Below are 15,975 nucleotides of genomic sequence, written 5' to 3'. Positions count from 1 at the left end.
AAAATTTGAAGTTTGGGCTGCGTGTTCAACTTTCTATCAGTGTGGGCGGCGTGTTCACTATTTAATCTGGGCTGCGTGTTCAGAAAATTTGAAGTTTGGGCTGCGTGTTCAACTTTCTATCAGTGTGGGCTGCGTGTTCACTATTTAACCTGGGCTGCGTGTTCAGAAAATTTGAAGTTTGGGCTGCGTGTTCAACTTTCTATCAGTGTGGGCTGCGTGTTCACTATTTAATCTGGGCTGCGTGTTCAGAAAATTTGAAGTTTGGGCTGCGTGTTCAACTTTTTATCAGTGTGGGCTGCGTGTTCACTATTTAACCTGGGCTGCGTGTTCAGAAAATTTGAAGTTTGGGCTGCGTGTTCAACTTTCTATCAGTGTGGGCTGCGTGTTCACTATTTAACCTAGGCTGCGTGTTCAGAAAATTTGAAGTTTGGGCTGCGTGTTCAACTTTCTATCAGTGTGGGCTGCGTGTTCACTATTTAACCTGGGCTGCGTGTTCAGAAAATTTGAAGTTTGGGCTGCGTGTTCAACTTTCTATCAGTGTGGGCTGCGTGTTCACTATTCAACTGGGCTGCGTGTTCAGAAAATTTAAAGTTTGGGCTGCGTGTTCAACTTTCTATCAGTGTGGGCTGCGTGTTCACTATTTAACCTGGGCTGCGTGTTTAGAAAATTTGAAGTTTGGGCTGCGTGTTCAACTTTCTATCGGTGTGGGCTGCGTGTTCACTATTCAACTGGGCTGCGTGTTCAGAAAATTTGAATTTTGGGCTGCGTGTTCAACTTTCTATCAGTGTGGGCTGCGTGTTCACTATTTAATCTGGGCTGCGTGTTCAGAAAATTTGAAGTTTGGGCTGCGTGTTCAACTTTCTATCAGTGTGGGCTGCGTGTTCACTATTCAACTGGGCTGCGTGTTCAGAAAATTTAAAGTTTAGGCTGCGTGTTCAACTTTCTATTAGTGTGGGCTGCGTGTTCACTATTTAATCTGGGCTGCGTGTTCAGAAAATTTGAAGTTTGGGCTGCGTGTTCAACTTTTTATCAGTGTGGGCTGCGTGTTCACTATTTAATCTGGGCTGCGTGTTCAGAAAATTTGAAGTTTGGGCTGCGTGTTCAACTTTCTATCAGTGTGGGCTGCGTGTTCACTATTTAATCTGGGCTGCGTGTTCAGAAAATTTAAAGTTTGGGCTGTGTGTTCAACTTTCTATCAGTGTGGGCTGCGTGTTCACTATTTAATCTGGGCTGCGTGTTCAGAAAATTTGAAGTTTGGGCTGCGTGTTCAAATTTCAACTAGCGTAGGCTGCGTGTTCACTACTCTAATCTGGGCTGCGTGTTCAGAAAATTTAAAGTTTGGGCTGTGTGTTCAAATTTCAACTAGTGTGGGCTGCGTGTTCACTATCTAATCTGGGCTGCGTGTTCAGAAAATTTAAAGTGTGGGCTGTGTGTTCACTTTCGAATTCGGGCTGTGTGTTCCACAAATCAGTGTTTGAGCCGTGTGTTCGCCTCTTGACTAATGTGTACTGTGCGTTCACAATTAATTAATGAGCCGAGTGAAAGGAGGATCAAACGGTACAGCAGTGATCTAGATCCAAGGTTTGTGTTCCCATCGTGACAGAGCCAGCAACCGGTCAGCCTTATGGCACGCTTTTCCAAGCAAGTCTCCGGCAAACTGTTCAGGAATAACAGATGGCAAACACTGTGACTTAGGTGCACCTATGCAAATGCAATGCAAAGAAACACATAAATGTAGATAAAACAACATATCATGAGTTCAAGTCAAGTTATCTAAATTCCCAGCAGAGTCGCCAGAAACTGTGGACTTGACTTTCTTCGCGCCCCCTTTCGGAGAGCTCGAATTGGTCCTACAGTTTGGACTCCAGTCACGATTTTGAATCTAATCTCACAAAGTGCAATGTGAGACTGATAAACACCAAAGAGTCCAATCCGAGAAATCATTTTGGAAAATCAGATTTTAGATCAAATAATGCCAAAATTGGACTGCTTTGCAAGATCACAGAGCCACCACCTAAATATTTTATTTTTGAAAAATCGAGGAAACCTTGACTCGTGTCGAAGGCCACGTGTCCGTTATCACTAAAGTTGCCTCGGCTCGGGAACATGGGTACGAGAGGGGAAGGTCCTGAAATGAGCACCCTCGCTCGCCCGATCAAGCATCGACCTCTGCTATCATGATATGATGTTTTATAAACCTCATGTGTTATTATCCGGTTATTAGCTAACTTTACTATGTGATGCACATAAGCAAGCATAGACTAAGTCGCAAGATTTGGAACAAATCAACTCATGTTTGTTTTCGAAAATGGTTTGCAAATGCCACCCTCAAGTGGGCTAAAGCGCATGTTTCCTACCCTCAAGTGGGCTTAAAACATGATTTGCCACTTCGCAAAGTGGGCTTAAAACTCACATTCGATGAATTGTTCCAATTCAAGCAACAAAGCCTCCATCCACAGGCATTTATGCAGTTAATCATATAAGCACATAGCCTCATGGAAAGCATGCGAAACATGGCATCACTCACCCTCATGCAAGTATGCTAAACCGTAAAACTTACAGTGTACTTTGAGCCAAAACAAAAGCTAGCTAGAAATATGTATGATCCTAACTATACAAAATGCCAAATGAAACACATGCAATAATGCGATAAGATAGGCTCAGCTACCTAATCATGACATATGATTCAACTCAAACAACATGCTTTTAAACACGTATTCAAATAAGTCAATTGAAATACAATACAGTTTGAATGATGCGCCGAGCCTCAGTGCATGCAAGACAAATGAATGATGCAAACATACAAGCATAAGGTATGCTAATCAAAACGTGCCCTAATCTAACCATCGAAAGAAGTTAAATAAAAGGGAGAAAGACGTGGGGTTGGAAGACATGCACATACACACACGCACACTTATTACAACATTGCGCCCTCGCGAATGAGGGTTCGAATAAATAAGCTAAGCTAGCTATGCTAAGGTAAGCTAATTATTACAAAACAAACTAATTAACTATTCTAGCTAATTAATTATTACAACGTAATCGAATAACTAGCTATGCTAAGCTAATTGAAATATTACAAAACAAATTGAATGAATAATTACAACACATGTAATAATCAACTACAACTAGCTAATAAAGCGATGAATTGGCCTCGTGGGTGTGAGAGACATGCATGCTTGGTTTCTTCCTCCCAAAAATCCATCTCCTTGCCACCGGCTGCCTCTGTTTGCACTCGCCTTGAGCGCTGAACATCGAACCAACATTCTAGACTGCTTCTGCTCCAAAACAGGAACACTTTGCACAAAAATGGACTGGTGGCTGGTTGACCACAAAAGTGGCTGCCGGCCACCTTAATTGGCTGGTCGGCTAGTAAAAGTGGCCGGTCTGCTACCTCAAGTGGCCGGTCGGCCACCTGTTTTTCCAGACTTTTGGTTTTGTTGCAACAGAGTGCAACAGAGGCAAAGCAATGTATTTTCAAGGAATGTGTGTACTGCTACACTCCTTATCATTTCTCAAGCTCAAAGGAGTGCGACACTTGGCTCTCAAGCCACCAATCAAGCACTTTGATGCATGATGGCCAAATAACCAAGCTTGTACAAACTTATTGAATGCACACATAAGACTCAAATGGCCACCACCCTATCATGCATGATCAAGGGTGACGGCGACCAAGAAACATGACACGTTTCTTCACTTTGAGTATGAAACGTCCCACTTTTCTTGTGTTTGGATTAACGTCCGATCCAAACACATGCAACGCAACACAAATGCTTATCTTGTTCATGTTTTACTTGATTCAATTTTATTTACTCATTTTAGCATTACCAAGTCATTCCTTAATCAATTTGTCCAAGATGAGTGTCCTCTAATGAGAGAGGGGCCAACCAAGTGATGATTTAAGACATGAGAGTGATCATGCCTTTGGCTAGGAAGAACCCTCAAAAGAGAGTTAAACCCATTGAGCACAAGCTCTATCTCAAGCTTAAACACAATCATAAGGTTAACCACCCCTCAAAACAAATGGAAAAATGAAGAAATGAGGGAGGTTGCAGACTTTTAGTGCTGAAATGGCATGACAAATGATACTAAATCATGCAAGTAACAGATGCACAACATGTTAAGGGCCAAAAGCATTAAAACTAGTGAAGAGCACTACACTAGAGGCATGCAATATCAAGCTTAAATGACCAAACCAGCTTTGGACAGAGCTAAATCATGCCAAAATAGTGGCTAAAACATGCTGAAACTTAGGCACAAAAGGCAAGAAAATCATGCACACATGTTGGCTCGCAAGCAAGACACAAAGTACAACTCTCAAAAGTAATGAAAAAGTGAATTAAGTGGGAGTGTGATAGAGCTATATGCACTGAAATCACATGTAAAATGATGCCATGGCATGTAATCATCTCATGCAAAACATGTTGGAGGCCTTAAAACACAAAGCTAGTGAAACCATTTACACTACAACCATGCAAGGCTAAGCTCATATGACCAAGACCACCCAAAATAAAGTTAAAGCATGCTAAATTAGTAGCTAAAACATGCTGAGATCAAGCCATAAAGAGGTAGAAAAACATGCTCACATCTTAGGCCATCTACACATACAAACAAGATACAAGGAGGACAGGCCACCCCTTCTATTTTGGACCTTAAAACCAACTTTTTATCATTGAAATTCCCCTGGAATTCAGTGGTAAAAAGGCCAAGAAAAGGGGGTTTCAAAAGCTTTGAAAAATGGCTCAAATGGCTTTACAAGCCAAAGAACAAAGGGAGGAAACCACCCCCTAGCTAAACAAGACTCAAACCACCATTTTAAAACCTTAAAAATAGAGTTTTTTAGAGGTTAAAACCAGTCTCAAAATAGCATGCAAAGGTGGCCAAACAAGTAACTAAAGCAAAGCTTAAAAGGGGTAAGGCATTACCTTTGAAGCACAGCAACAAAACAACAAAGATTCTGAGCTAAAACCACTTTGAGAAGCTCAAACAAGGCCTCCAAAAACCTCATCTCTAAGGTGAAGGTGTTTGGTCAAGGGTTTTAGAGCAAATGTGTAGAGAAAAGTCACTTTCAAGCACAAAATAGGGAGGGAGAGAGGGAGAGAGAGAGATGGGGGAAATTTTGCTCTTAAAATTTCTAACCCCTCAAATGGAGGAGAGACCTCCCCTTATATAGAAATATAAGCTAAAAGCTTGTTTCCATCCTTCCATACACGTGTATGGAGATGGCCTTCAGTGATCAACAGTTGGCACAGCTGACAAAGAAAATATCTGAAAAATGAGAAAAATAGCTGTCGGCCACTTCTGGTGGCCGGCCAGCCACCTCCCCTAGCCGATCGACCACTTTAAGTGGCCAACAAGGAGGAAAAGTGGCCGACAAGTGCCAAAAGTGGCCGATAAGGCCTTCCCTCCCTCCCCCCCTCCAGGCAAGAGGCAACAAGGTTTGGCCCAAAAGTAAGCACAAAACAAGGAGGTTCTAGAGGCCCAAAGACAAGACATTCTACCAAGAACTTCGAGCACTCAAAATGAGCACAAACATGCACAATCGTCGAGTGCACAAATGATGACGTCTGAGTCTTAAGGTCGGTCAAAAATAGGGTGTCTACAATATTTCAAAAATATTAGACAACTAGTCATTCATACATAAAATAATATTTTAGAAAACAGATCATCTTATATCATTCAAAAAATACTTATAATTGGACATAGCTTTACAAAGTTATTACTCACAGATGGCTCCAATTGCAGAACAGATGAAATAGACAGATCAAATAGCTTCTAGCGCATGACCTACAAATAACACATAATATGTACACATTGAAACACACGCTCAAGATCCATTATAGTCATTGTGCTTCGTTCTTAGTGTGTTTCTAAACCTTATCCTCATTATTGTGTCTTAATCATGGCTTAGGAATGCTTAAGATGTGATGAAGATGCGAAAATGCACTTTGAAACACTTAGTCAATTTATGTTGAAAATAGCGGCATCGCTCGAGTGCAACTTCCTCCGCTCGAGCGGTCTATAAACTCTGAAAAAGTACTGGTTGCTTTATTTTTCTGCTCGATGCACACTTGATGATCGCTCGAGAGTGATACTGAGCTCTTCGCTCGAACGCAACTTTTGTCGTTCGAGCAGTCTGCCAAATGTGTCAACTTCTGGGAGCATGCAATTTACGCTCGAGCCAACTTTTGATCGCTCGAGCGGAAGTGTGAAAATAAAGGTGGTCACTCGAGCGCAAGATCTGTTGGTCGAGCAGAGAGGCAGAATTATGGAATTTCCAGATTGCACTCCCAAGCTTCAAACTCAATTGAACTAAACCAAACTTGAAATGGTGAAAATCATAACAGGCATGCATTAGTTCATGTTCTACACTTTGAAAACATGATCAAATAATGTCAAATGATGTGAAATGAGACCAATTGTCAAAACCATGCTAGAAGGAACACATGCATGTATAAATTTCTTGGAATAACCTCAAAACATGATAAAATGAGCATGCATGCATGATATACTCCCATGTTCATCTCTCTAAGCCCAATTCTAGCATTACACAACTTAATTCTTTGAATTCATGTGCTAAGTGACTCAATTTCAAAGTTACTAGGTTGAATTCTTACCTTAGATGATCAATTATGCTCTAAATAGTTAGTTGTGTGAAGTTCCAAGCCAAGGCCCTCAAATTCTCTTGCAATCCTCCTAAGTTAAACTCAATCTCCTCCTCCTCCTCCTCCTCCTCTCTCTCTCTCTCTCTCTCTGTCTCCACGTTTTGTTTGTTGTGTAGGTTCAAGGATGTGATGAAGAAAAGAAATAAGTTGAAGCACACTTTTATAGGCTTACCTAGTGGTGATTAACTAAAGTTAATCAAATAGGCATTAATTATTCTTACTTAATCATTTCGAATTGAATTTTAATTCAACCTACCATAAAATTCAAAAAATTCTAACTAACACAGAAATCAAGTCAATTTTGTGCTCGGATGCCGATAAGGCCTTCAATCCACAGAACAAAGTAGAAACAAAAACAAATATTTCTACGATAGACAGATATAAACACAAATAATGCTATGCACATGAAATTAACATAAAATTTCATCTTAATTACTTATTAGACATACTTAATCATGGCTTAACAGTTAATCACGGATCGAGGTTGTTACAGTCTTCCTCCCTTAAAGAGTTTGGTCCTCCAAACTCGAATTACCTTCCGCCTGCAAGAATATCAAGTCTAGAGGGAATAGGTCAGGGTATCTCTTCATCATGTCCTCTTCGGTCTCCTAAGTCGCATAAGTCCCTCCATGGTTTTGCCAATCAACCTCCACCAATGGTATTTCTTTGTTTTTCAATATCTTGATTCTGCAATTTACAATCTGAATTAGCCTTTCTTCATATGTATAGTCGTCTTTTAGAAGCACATGAGTCAGTTCAATCACATGAAGTGGATTTCAGAGATAGTCCCGAAGCATCAAAACATGAAAACGTTATGTATATGGTCCATGACCCGCGGTAAGGCTACCCGATATGTCATCGGATTAATTTTCTCAAGAATTTCATATAGCCTAGCATATCTCGGTGCTAGCTTGCCCTTTACACCAAACCATGTCTAGTCTTTCATTGGAGTCACTTTTATGAATACGTGATCTCCGACTTCATATTCGCTATCTTGCCTTCGGACATTTGCATAACTCTTTTGGTGACTTTGTGCAATTTTCAATCATTGATGAATCAATTTCACGTTTTCAGTGATTTCTTGCACAAGTTCCAGTCCCAACAATGGTCTATCGCCTACTTTAGCCTAGAAAATTGTAAATCGACACTTTCTACCAGACAAAGCTTTATAAGGAACCATATAGATACTCAAATGATAGTTGTTGTTATACACAAACTTGGCCAATGGTAAATAGGTTTCCCAATTGCCTTGGAAATCTAGGGCACACATTCTAAGCATATTTTCTAGAGTCTGTATTGTTCTTTCTAATTGACCATCTGTCTGTGGGTGATATGCACTACTCAGTCGCAACTCAGTTCCCAAAGCTTACGGTAAACTTGGCCAGAATCTTGAAGTGAACTTAGGATCTCTATTAGATACAATAGACACTGGCACAACGTGTAATCTCACAATCTCATTCACATACATGTTGGCCAACTTATCCGTATTATAAAAAGTTTTAACAGGTAAGAAATGTGCGGACTTAGTCAAACGATCAACAATTACCCAAATAGAATCCATACCTCGAGAAGGGTGAGGCAGTCCAACAATGAAGTCCATGGTAATATGCTCTCATTTCCATTCTGGTATTGGAAGCGGTTGAAGTAAACTAGTGGGTCATTGATGTTTGGCTTTACCTTGTTGGCAATGCAAACATCTGGCTACAAATCAACAATGCTTTTCTTCATTCCAGGCCACCAGAAATTTTGTTTCAAGTCATGGTACGTCGTCATATTCCCCGGATGTATAACAAATTTGGAATTATGGGCTTCGATCATAACACGTATCTTCAAGTCAAAACAATTTGGCACACAAAGTCGATTATGAAATTTCAACACATTGTTCTCCAACACAAATCTCGACCTTGGTTTCGAGTCAATTGCATCAATAATTTTCTTCAAAAACTCATCTTCATGTTGTTTCTCTCTAATTTCTTCTACGATTCCAGGCTGGGCAGAGATGGCAGCTAGAACCGCGTCTTGTTCACATAGGACTATCTCAATTTCATTCCTTTCCAAGTCAGATATGAACTCTTTCTAATTGGTAAGCAAACATGACAAAGTCCCAACTGATTTCCAGCTCAAAGCGTCTGCCACTGTATTTGCTTTTCCCGGATGGTATAGAATTTACAGGTCATGGTCTGTAATCAACTCTAACCATCTTCTTTGTCTCATATTCAATTCTTTTTGGGTGAAAAAATATTTTAGACATTTATGATCAGTATACACTTCACAAGTTACTCCATACAGATAAAGGCGCCAAATTTTCAGTGCGAAAACCACAGCTGCAAGTTCAAGGTCATGAGTTAGGTAATTCTTTTCATGTGGTCGGAGTTGTCGTGTGGCATAAGCAATCACCTTACTATTTTGCATTAGTACACATCCCAAACCTTAATATGAAGCGTCACTATAAATTTGAAATCCACTAATACCATTAGGCAAAGTCAAAATTGGCGCAGTGACTAACCGGGTCTTTAGTTCTTGAAAGGTCGACTCTCGTTGATCAGTCCAATCAAATGGCACATTTTTCTGTGCCAATTGTGTCAATGGCATAGCAAGTTTAGAGAAGTCTTTCACAAACCTTCTATAATAGCCAGCAAGCCCCAGAAAACTGCTAACGTTTGATACATTGGTTGGTCTGGGTCGGTCCACAATAGCTTTAATTTTCTGTGGGTCAACAGAGATACCCTCCTTATTGATTACATGCCCCGAAAATGCTACATTGTCAAACCATAATTCATATTTGGATAATTTTGCATATAATTTCTTTTCTATCAGAATTTGTAAAGTAGTTCTCAGATAATTTTCATGTTCCTCCCTGCTTTTGGAATAAATCAAAATATCATCAATAAACGCAACTATAAATTCATCGAGAAATTATTTGAATGCCCTGTTCATTAGGTCCATAAATGCTATAGGCACATTGGTTACCCTAAATGGCATTACCAAAAATTCGTAGTACCCATATCTTGTTCTGAATGCAGTTGTCTCTATGTTTTCTGCCTTAACCTTTAACTGGTGATACCTGGATCTAAGATCTATCTTCAAGTACACTTGTGCTCCCTAGAGTTGGTCAAAGAGATCATCTATTCAGGGTAGTGGGTATTTGTTCTTGATAGTCACTTTGTTCAATTCCCGATAGTCTATATATAGCCTCAAAAATCCATCTTTCTTTTTGACAAACAAAATTGGAGCACCCCATTGTGCAGTGCTCAGGTGAATAAACCTCTTGTCTAACAGTTCCTAAAGTTGAGTTTTCAATTCTTTCAGTTCAGAAGTTGACATTTTATATGGAGTTTTAGAAATCGGTTGTGTCCCGGTACACAATATCAATAGTAAACTCAATTTCTATATCAATTAAGTCTCTGGGTAACTCATTTAGAAATACATCGGGAAATTCATTTACTACAGAGATGTTCTCAACAGTAGAACTATCAGAAGTCACAGTCAAAACACAACATAAGTAACCCCGGCACCCTTTTCTTAACAACTTTCTGCAGTAGTGGAATTACCCCATTCCCAGCAAATACAAATTCAGGCACACCAGGTGGTCGAAATACAACAATTTTAGTCACACAATCAATAGTTGCACAGTACTTCATTAACCAATCCATACCCAATATGCAGTCAAAATGATCAATTCCCAAAGGTAATAAATCAATATACAATGTCACATCACCAATCATAATATCACATACCGGATAAACATATGCACATATCATAGAACCTCCAGATGGTGCAGATACAGACAGTAAATAATTCATAGGTTCTAAAGGTCTGGTTAATTTCTGGAAAAAGGCATGTGACACAAAAAAGTGTGTAGAACCAAAATCTATCAAGACATATGCATTTTGGGTACAAATTGAAATTATACTTGACACCACGAACTTGGTGTTCTGCACATCCCTAGGCACTAGTGTGAATACTCTTCCTTGTCACAATGTTTCATTCCCAGTACTTACATTAGGCCTCGATGCAGAAGCAGATCCGACTGAACTTGCTACAGGATGGTTGGCATTTTCTGACCTAATTGGACAATCTCTTATCATGTGGTTCGTCTTGCCACCCCGGAAGCAAGCACCAGATATCCGATAGCAAATCCCTCTATGTCTCCTTCCACATTGAGCACAGATAGGTGCAGACGCACTGCTTTGACTTGAACTGCTAGTAGACCCCGTATTTTGCTTATTACTTGTAGCAAATGAACATCCCTTCTTGACATTAAAACCAGATCTTTTCCCTTTCCATTTAGTTGTTAGTGCTTTGGATTGTTTCTTAACTGCTAATATGGCCTTTTCCATCAATGCTCGGTCAAGTACTTCCACATATGTAGGCAATTTCAAGAGGCCTACCCAATCAAACACATCCAGGTCCAATCCCCCATTCAAATTTCAGAGCTTTCTTATAGTCTGTATCCACCATATGAGGAGAAAATCGAGCTAGTTTAGTGAATCTAGCCTCATACTCGGCTACAGACATGTTGCCTTGCTTAAGTTCTTGGAATTCAGAAACCTTTCAGTCCCGGAAGCACTAAGGAAAGTACTTGTCGTAGAAGATTTCGTTGAATTGCGCCCATGTCATGTTCCCATTGCTATTTCGGATTAGCAACCACCATCTTTGGGCTTTATCTTTTAGAGTAAAGGTGGCTAACAAAAATTTTTGAGTCTCGGTGCAGAGGAAAACTTCAAATAATTTCTCCATTTCGAGTAACCATGTCTTTACCTTTAATGGTTTAATACCACTAAAGAAAGTTGGCGATTTCATATTCATGAACTTCTGAGTTAGGTTGATGATGTCATTATTAACCGGTTGATTTTGCACTAGTGGAGGCGGAGGGGGTAAAGGTTGTTGCCTCTGTTATTGCATCATTGCTTCAATTAAAGCTGCAAGCATCTACTCCATTCGGCTTATTCAGGCCTCAAAAGATTCACTTGTATCATTACCCCTTGCATTCTCCACGTTGCTATAGGCAAACAAGGTAATAATAAACATAGGAATAATCTTGTTCATTTCTCTCAATTTTCTAAGGTTCATATTCAGATTCAATTCTCGTATGTACAAAAATGAGCACACACTCACACATGCAGATGGAATGCCCCTACTTTTTTTTTAGAGCATCCTAAAGCTCATATGGACTTGTGTGTATGGTATGACAAGTGCTCTGATACCACTCTGTCACAACCCAAACCCACCCCTATAGGTTTAGCATCATAATCGGCCACTAATCCTTAGATTACCAAAGGCCACTGAACAAAACAACCAAAATATAAGGGGATGCGGAAGCAAATATACGAAATACAATGTCGATAGAGTTGTGTAGATATACATTGGACAAAAAATTTAAAACTTATATATATATATTGTCAAACGTCCTTACGTCATCATCCACCATATAGATAGTATCATAAGGGACTCAACCCAAGTACAGTGAGACAAAAACAAAACAAAAACATTCTTCACATGATTCACAAAACTTGACTTTTCAAATGGGAACCTCCCTGGGAGGCACGGCGGTTGGCCAATAAAACAAAACTCTCCAGGCAGCAACTTAGGCCTGGTCACGCGCCTGCTCACGTGCCTGCTCACCTACATACATAATATAAATAGTGAGCGAAAGCCCTGTGAATAATAACAAGGTAAAGGTTTTATTGAATGTTGTCCATAACCGTCATGGAAATAGAACTCAGATGTTACCAGAAATGAATTCACAATCATGTTCAAAAATCTGAGTTCATAACAGAAACAGATTCAGAATCATACTCATAATCAAAATTTGCAGTTAATCATACGTGGTACATCCATTAGCATTAGCAGAAACAATTGACCCTTAAAAAGAAGGCCATAAAGGCATACAGTTGACTCATGTGCACGGAGATGATACAGTTGGTTCATGAGACGTACAGTTGGCCCATATTTGGGACGTATACAGAAGGATCCATAACAGTTGGCTCATCAGACGTACAGTTGGCCCATGATTGGGACATAACAGAACAGACAATGTATGTCATCTGAAACTAATGATGCCATGAATACATTTCAGAAATATTTGACAACCATTCATTCATACAGAAAATAATATTTCAAAAAACATATCATCTTATATCATTCAAAAAATACTTATACTTGAAAATAGCTTTACAAAGTTATTACTCACAGATGGCTCCAATTGCAAAACAGATGAAGTAGACAGATCAAATAGCTTCCAGCGTGTGACCTACAAATAACACATAATATGTGCACGTTGAAACATACGCTCAAGATTCATTATAGTCATTGTGTTTCGTTTTTAGTGTGTTTCTAAATTTTATCCTCATTATTGTGTCTTAATCATGGCCTAAGAATGCTTAGGATTTGATGAGGATGCCAAAATGCACTTTGAAACACTTAGTCAATTATGTTGAAAACAGAGGCATCGCTCGACTAATGGGTCAAAAATGTGAGGGACTGCTTGAGCGCAACTTCCTTCCCTCGAGAGATCTGTAAACTCTAAAAAAGTACTTGTTGCTTGATTTTTCTACTCGATGCACGCTTGATGGTTGCTCGAGCGAGAGAATGAGGTCTTCGCTCGAGCGCAACTCTTGTGGCTCAAGCAGTCTACAAAATGTGTCAACTTCTGGGAGCATGCAATTTACGCTCGAGCCAACTTTTGGTCGCTCTCGAGCGGAAGTGTGAAAATAAAGGTGGTCGCTCGTGCACAGGATCTATCGCTCGAGCGGAGAGACAAAATTTTGAAATTTCTAGATTGCACTCCCAAGCTCCAAACTCGAATTGAAGTTACAAAATAGGTTCTCTTGGGTCAAAAACTTGAGGAAATACACTTAGAAACTTGTAAAACATGGTGAATTCAAAAGCATTTTGCAAAATCAAGGCCAAAAGCTTTGCCAATTAAACTAAACCAAACTTGAAAAGGTGAAAACCATAACATGCATGTATTAGTTCATGTTCTACACTTTGAAAACATGATCAAATAATGTCAAATGATGTGAAATGAGACCAATTGTCAAAACCACGCTAGAAGGAACACATGCATGTATAAATTTCTTGGAACAACCTCAAAAAATGATAAAATGAGCGCATGCATGATATACTCCCATGTTCATCTCTCTAAGCCCAATTCTAGCATTACACAACTTAATTCTTTGAATTCATGAGCTAAGTGACTCAATTTCAAAGTTACTAGGTTGAATTCTTACCTTAGATGATCAATTATGCTCTAAATAATTAGTTGTGTGAAGTTCCAAGCCAAGACCCTCAAATTCTCTTGCAATCCTCCTAAGTTAAACTCTCTCTCTCTCTCTCTCTCTCTCTCTCTCTCTCTTCACGTTTTGTTTGTTCTGTAGGTTTAAGGATGTGATGAAGAAAATAAATGAGTTGAAGCACATAAAGAGCCTTTTATAGGCTTACCTAGTGCCTTTTATAGGCTTACCTAGTGGTGATTAATTAAAGTTAATCAAATGGACATTAATTATTCTAATTTAATCGATCCGAATGAAATTTTAATTCAACCTATAGACACCTCATTTTTGACCGCCCACAAGACTTAGGCTCTTGGTTCGATACACTCGATGATGAAAGTTGAATTGTGAATTCATAGCGATTTAGATTTAATCAAGCCCTTGAAATAACCTCAAATCTTCAACATTACCTTATTTAAACCTGTGAGTTTCATTTTTGGACCTTTTCCCACCCTAAGCTGAGTTTGAACAAAAAAAAAGCAGGGGAGGCCATCAAGGCCCGGTCGTGCATCAGTGATGGCCGGCCGTGGCTATGAATGGTCGGCCGGCCCTCGATGGTGATAAACACTATTCTGGGCCGGAGGCCACCAGCTGTCCATTTTTGAAGATATTTATCACATTTTGAGCTCGAATTCTATAAAAACGAAGCTCCGGGATTGTTTTAAGGGTTGAGCAAAAATCTAGAAACCATACATACACCTTGAGAGCTCTTACCTCCTCCTTCTTCTATTGCAAGTCAGCTTTGAGCTAACCTAGCTTGTTTATACCATCTCTATACTCCATACATGACCTTGTCTTACCACTTTAGAGCCTTGGTTGATCTTGGAGAAGCATAATTCAAGCTTGAGGGTGAATTGAAACCAAGTTTGGATCATCAACAATAAGCTTACTCCTTAAAAGGTATAGGCTTGTCGTCTTTTCTCTTACTTTCATTTCTATCACTTACTTCATAGTTCTTGCTATTTTGAATTGTTTTGAGCTTATCTGAAGTGTTTGGGGTTGGGTTTGGAGAGTTACCAAAAGGGTAGAGAGTGATTGCTCATTCTATACCTTTACTTATAACTCAAACCTTCCATTTTCCACTCTTTTTCTTTGATATTTACAATGATTTTTAGAGTTTTAGAAAGGCTAAAAATCTTGTTTTGAAGCTTCAAAAGTGGAGGGGTCAGCCACCCCTCCTTATTCTTGCTTACTAGCCTTAATTCTCTTCTTTATTGTTTAGTTTTTCAAGCTCTTTTCATGCATGTTCTACCTCTATTTGCCATGTATTAAGGGCTATTTTGAGGCTGTCCAAGTCTTTTCAATTGGTTCGTGTCATGTTTAGTACATTTGTGATCTCATAAGTTAGCATATGTAACTTGTTGCTTGTTATATAGCTTTCTTTTACTCATTTCCATGTTTAAGAGTCTAAGTCTAATAATCAATCCATCATTCATCTCTTTTATACTTGAGAATGATTTCAACCAATTGAGGTTGTTTGAAACATGTAAGAAAGGTTCCCACTTAATGGCTTAATCTTTTTGAAGATTCATTGCCAACGGTGTGGTCTTTCTCTCATGCTTTAGAAGAACCTCTTGTTTGACATTACTTCTTGTTTAGAGAACTTTAACATCACCATGGACAAATGGACTAAAGAATGGCAAGGCCTAATAAAATTGATTTAAAACTTGGATCAACACATATAAAGAAAGTGGCTTAAATTGCTTTAACTTTGTCAGACGTTATGCCAAGTGTAGCGCCCGACTTTCTCCGCGCGCCCCCCTCTTTCGAAGAGGGCATGAATTGGTCGTCCTACTATAGTTCAGACTCCTATCACGGTTCTGAATCTAATCTCACAAAGTACAATGTGAGACTGATAAACACCAAAGAGTCCAAATCTGGCAATTAGTTTTGGAAAATCAATTTTGAATCAAAAAGCGCCAAACATGGACTGTTTTGCCAGATTACAGAGTCACCAACTAAATGTTTTATTTTGGGAAATTTAGGAAACCCTGACTTGTGCCAAAGGCCACGTGTCCATCATCACCAAAATTGCC

This window comes from Camellia sinensis, chromosome 14 (genome assembly GCF_055761805.1).
Source record: "Camellia sinensis isolate YWXY chromosome 14, ASM5576180v1, whole genome shotgun sequence".
NCBI lineage: Eukaryota > Viridiplantae > Streptophyta > Magnoliopsida > Ericales > Theaceae > Camellia > Camellia sinensis.
The sequence above is the reverse complement of the archived record's forward strand: the minus strand, read 5'-3'. Positions refer to the sequence as shown.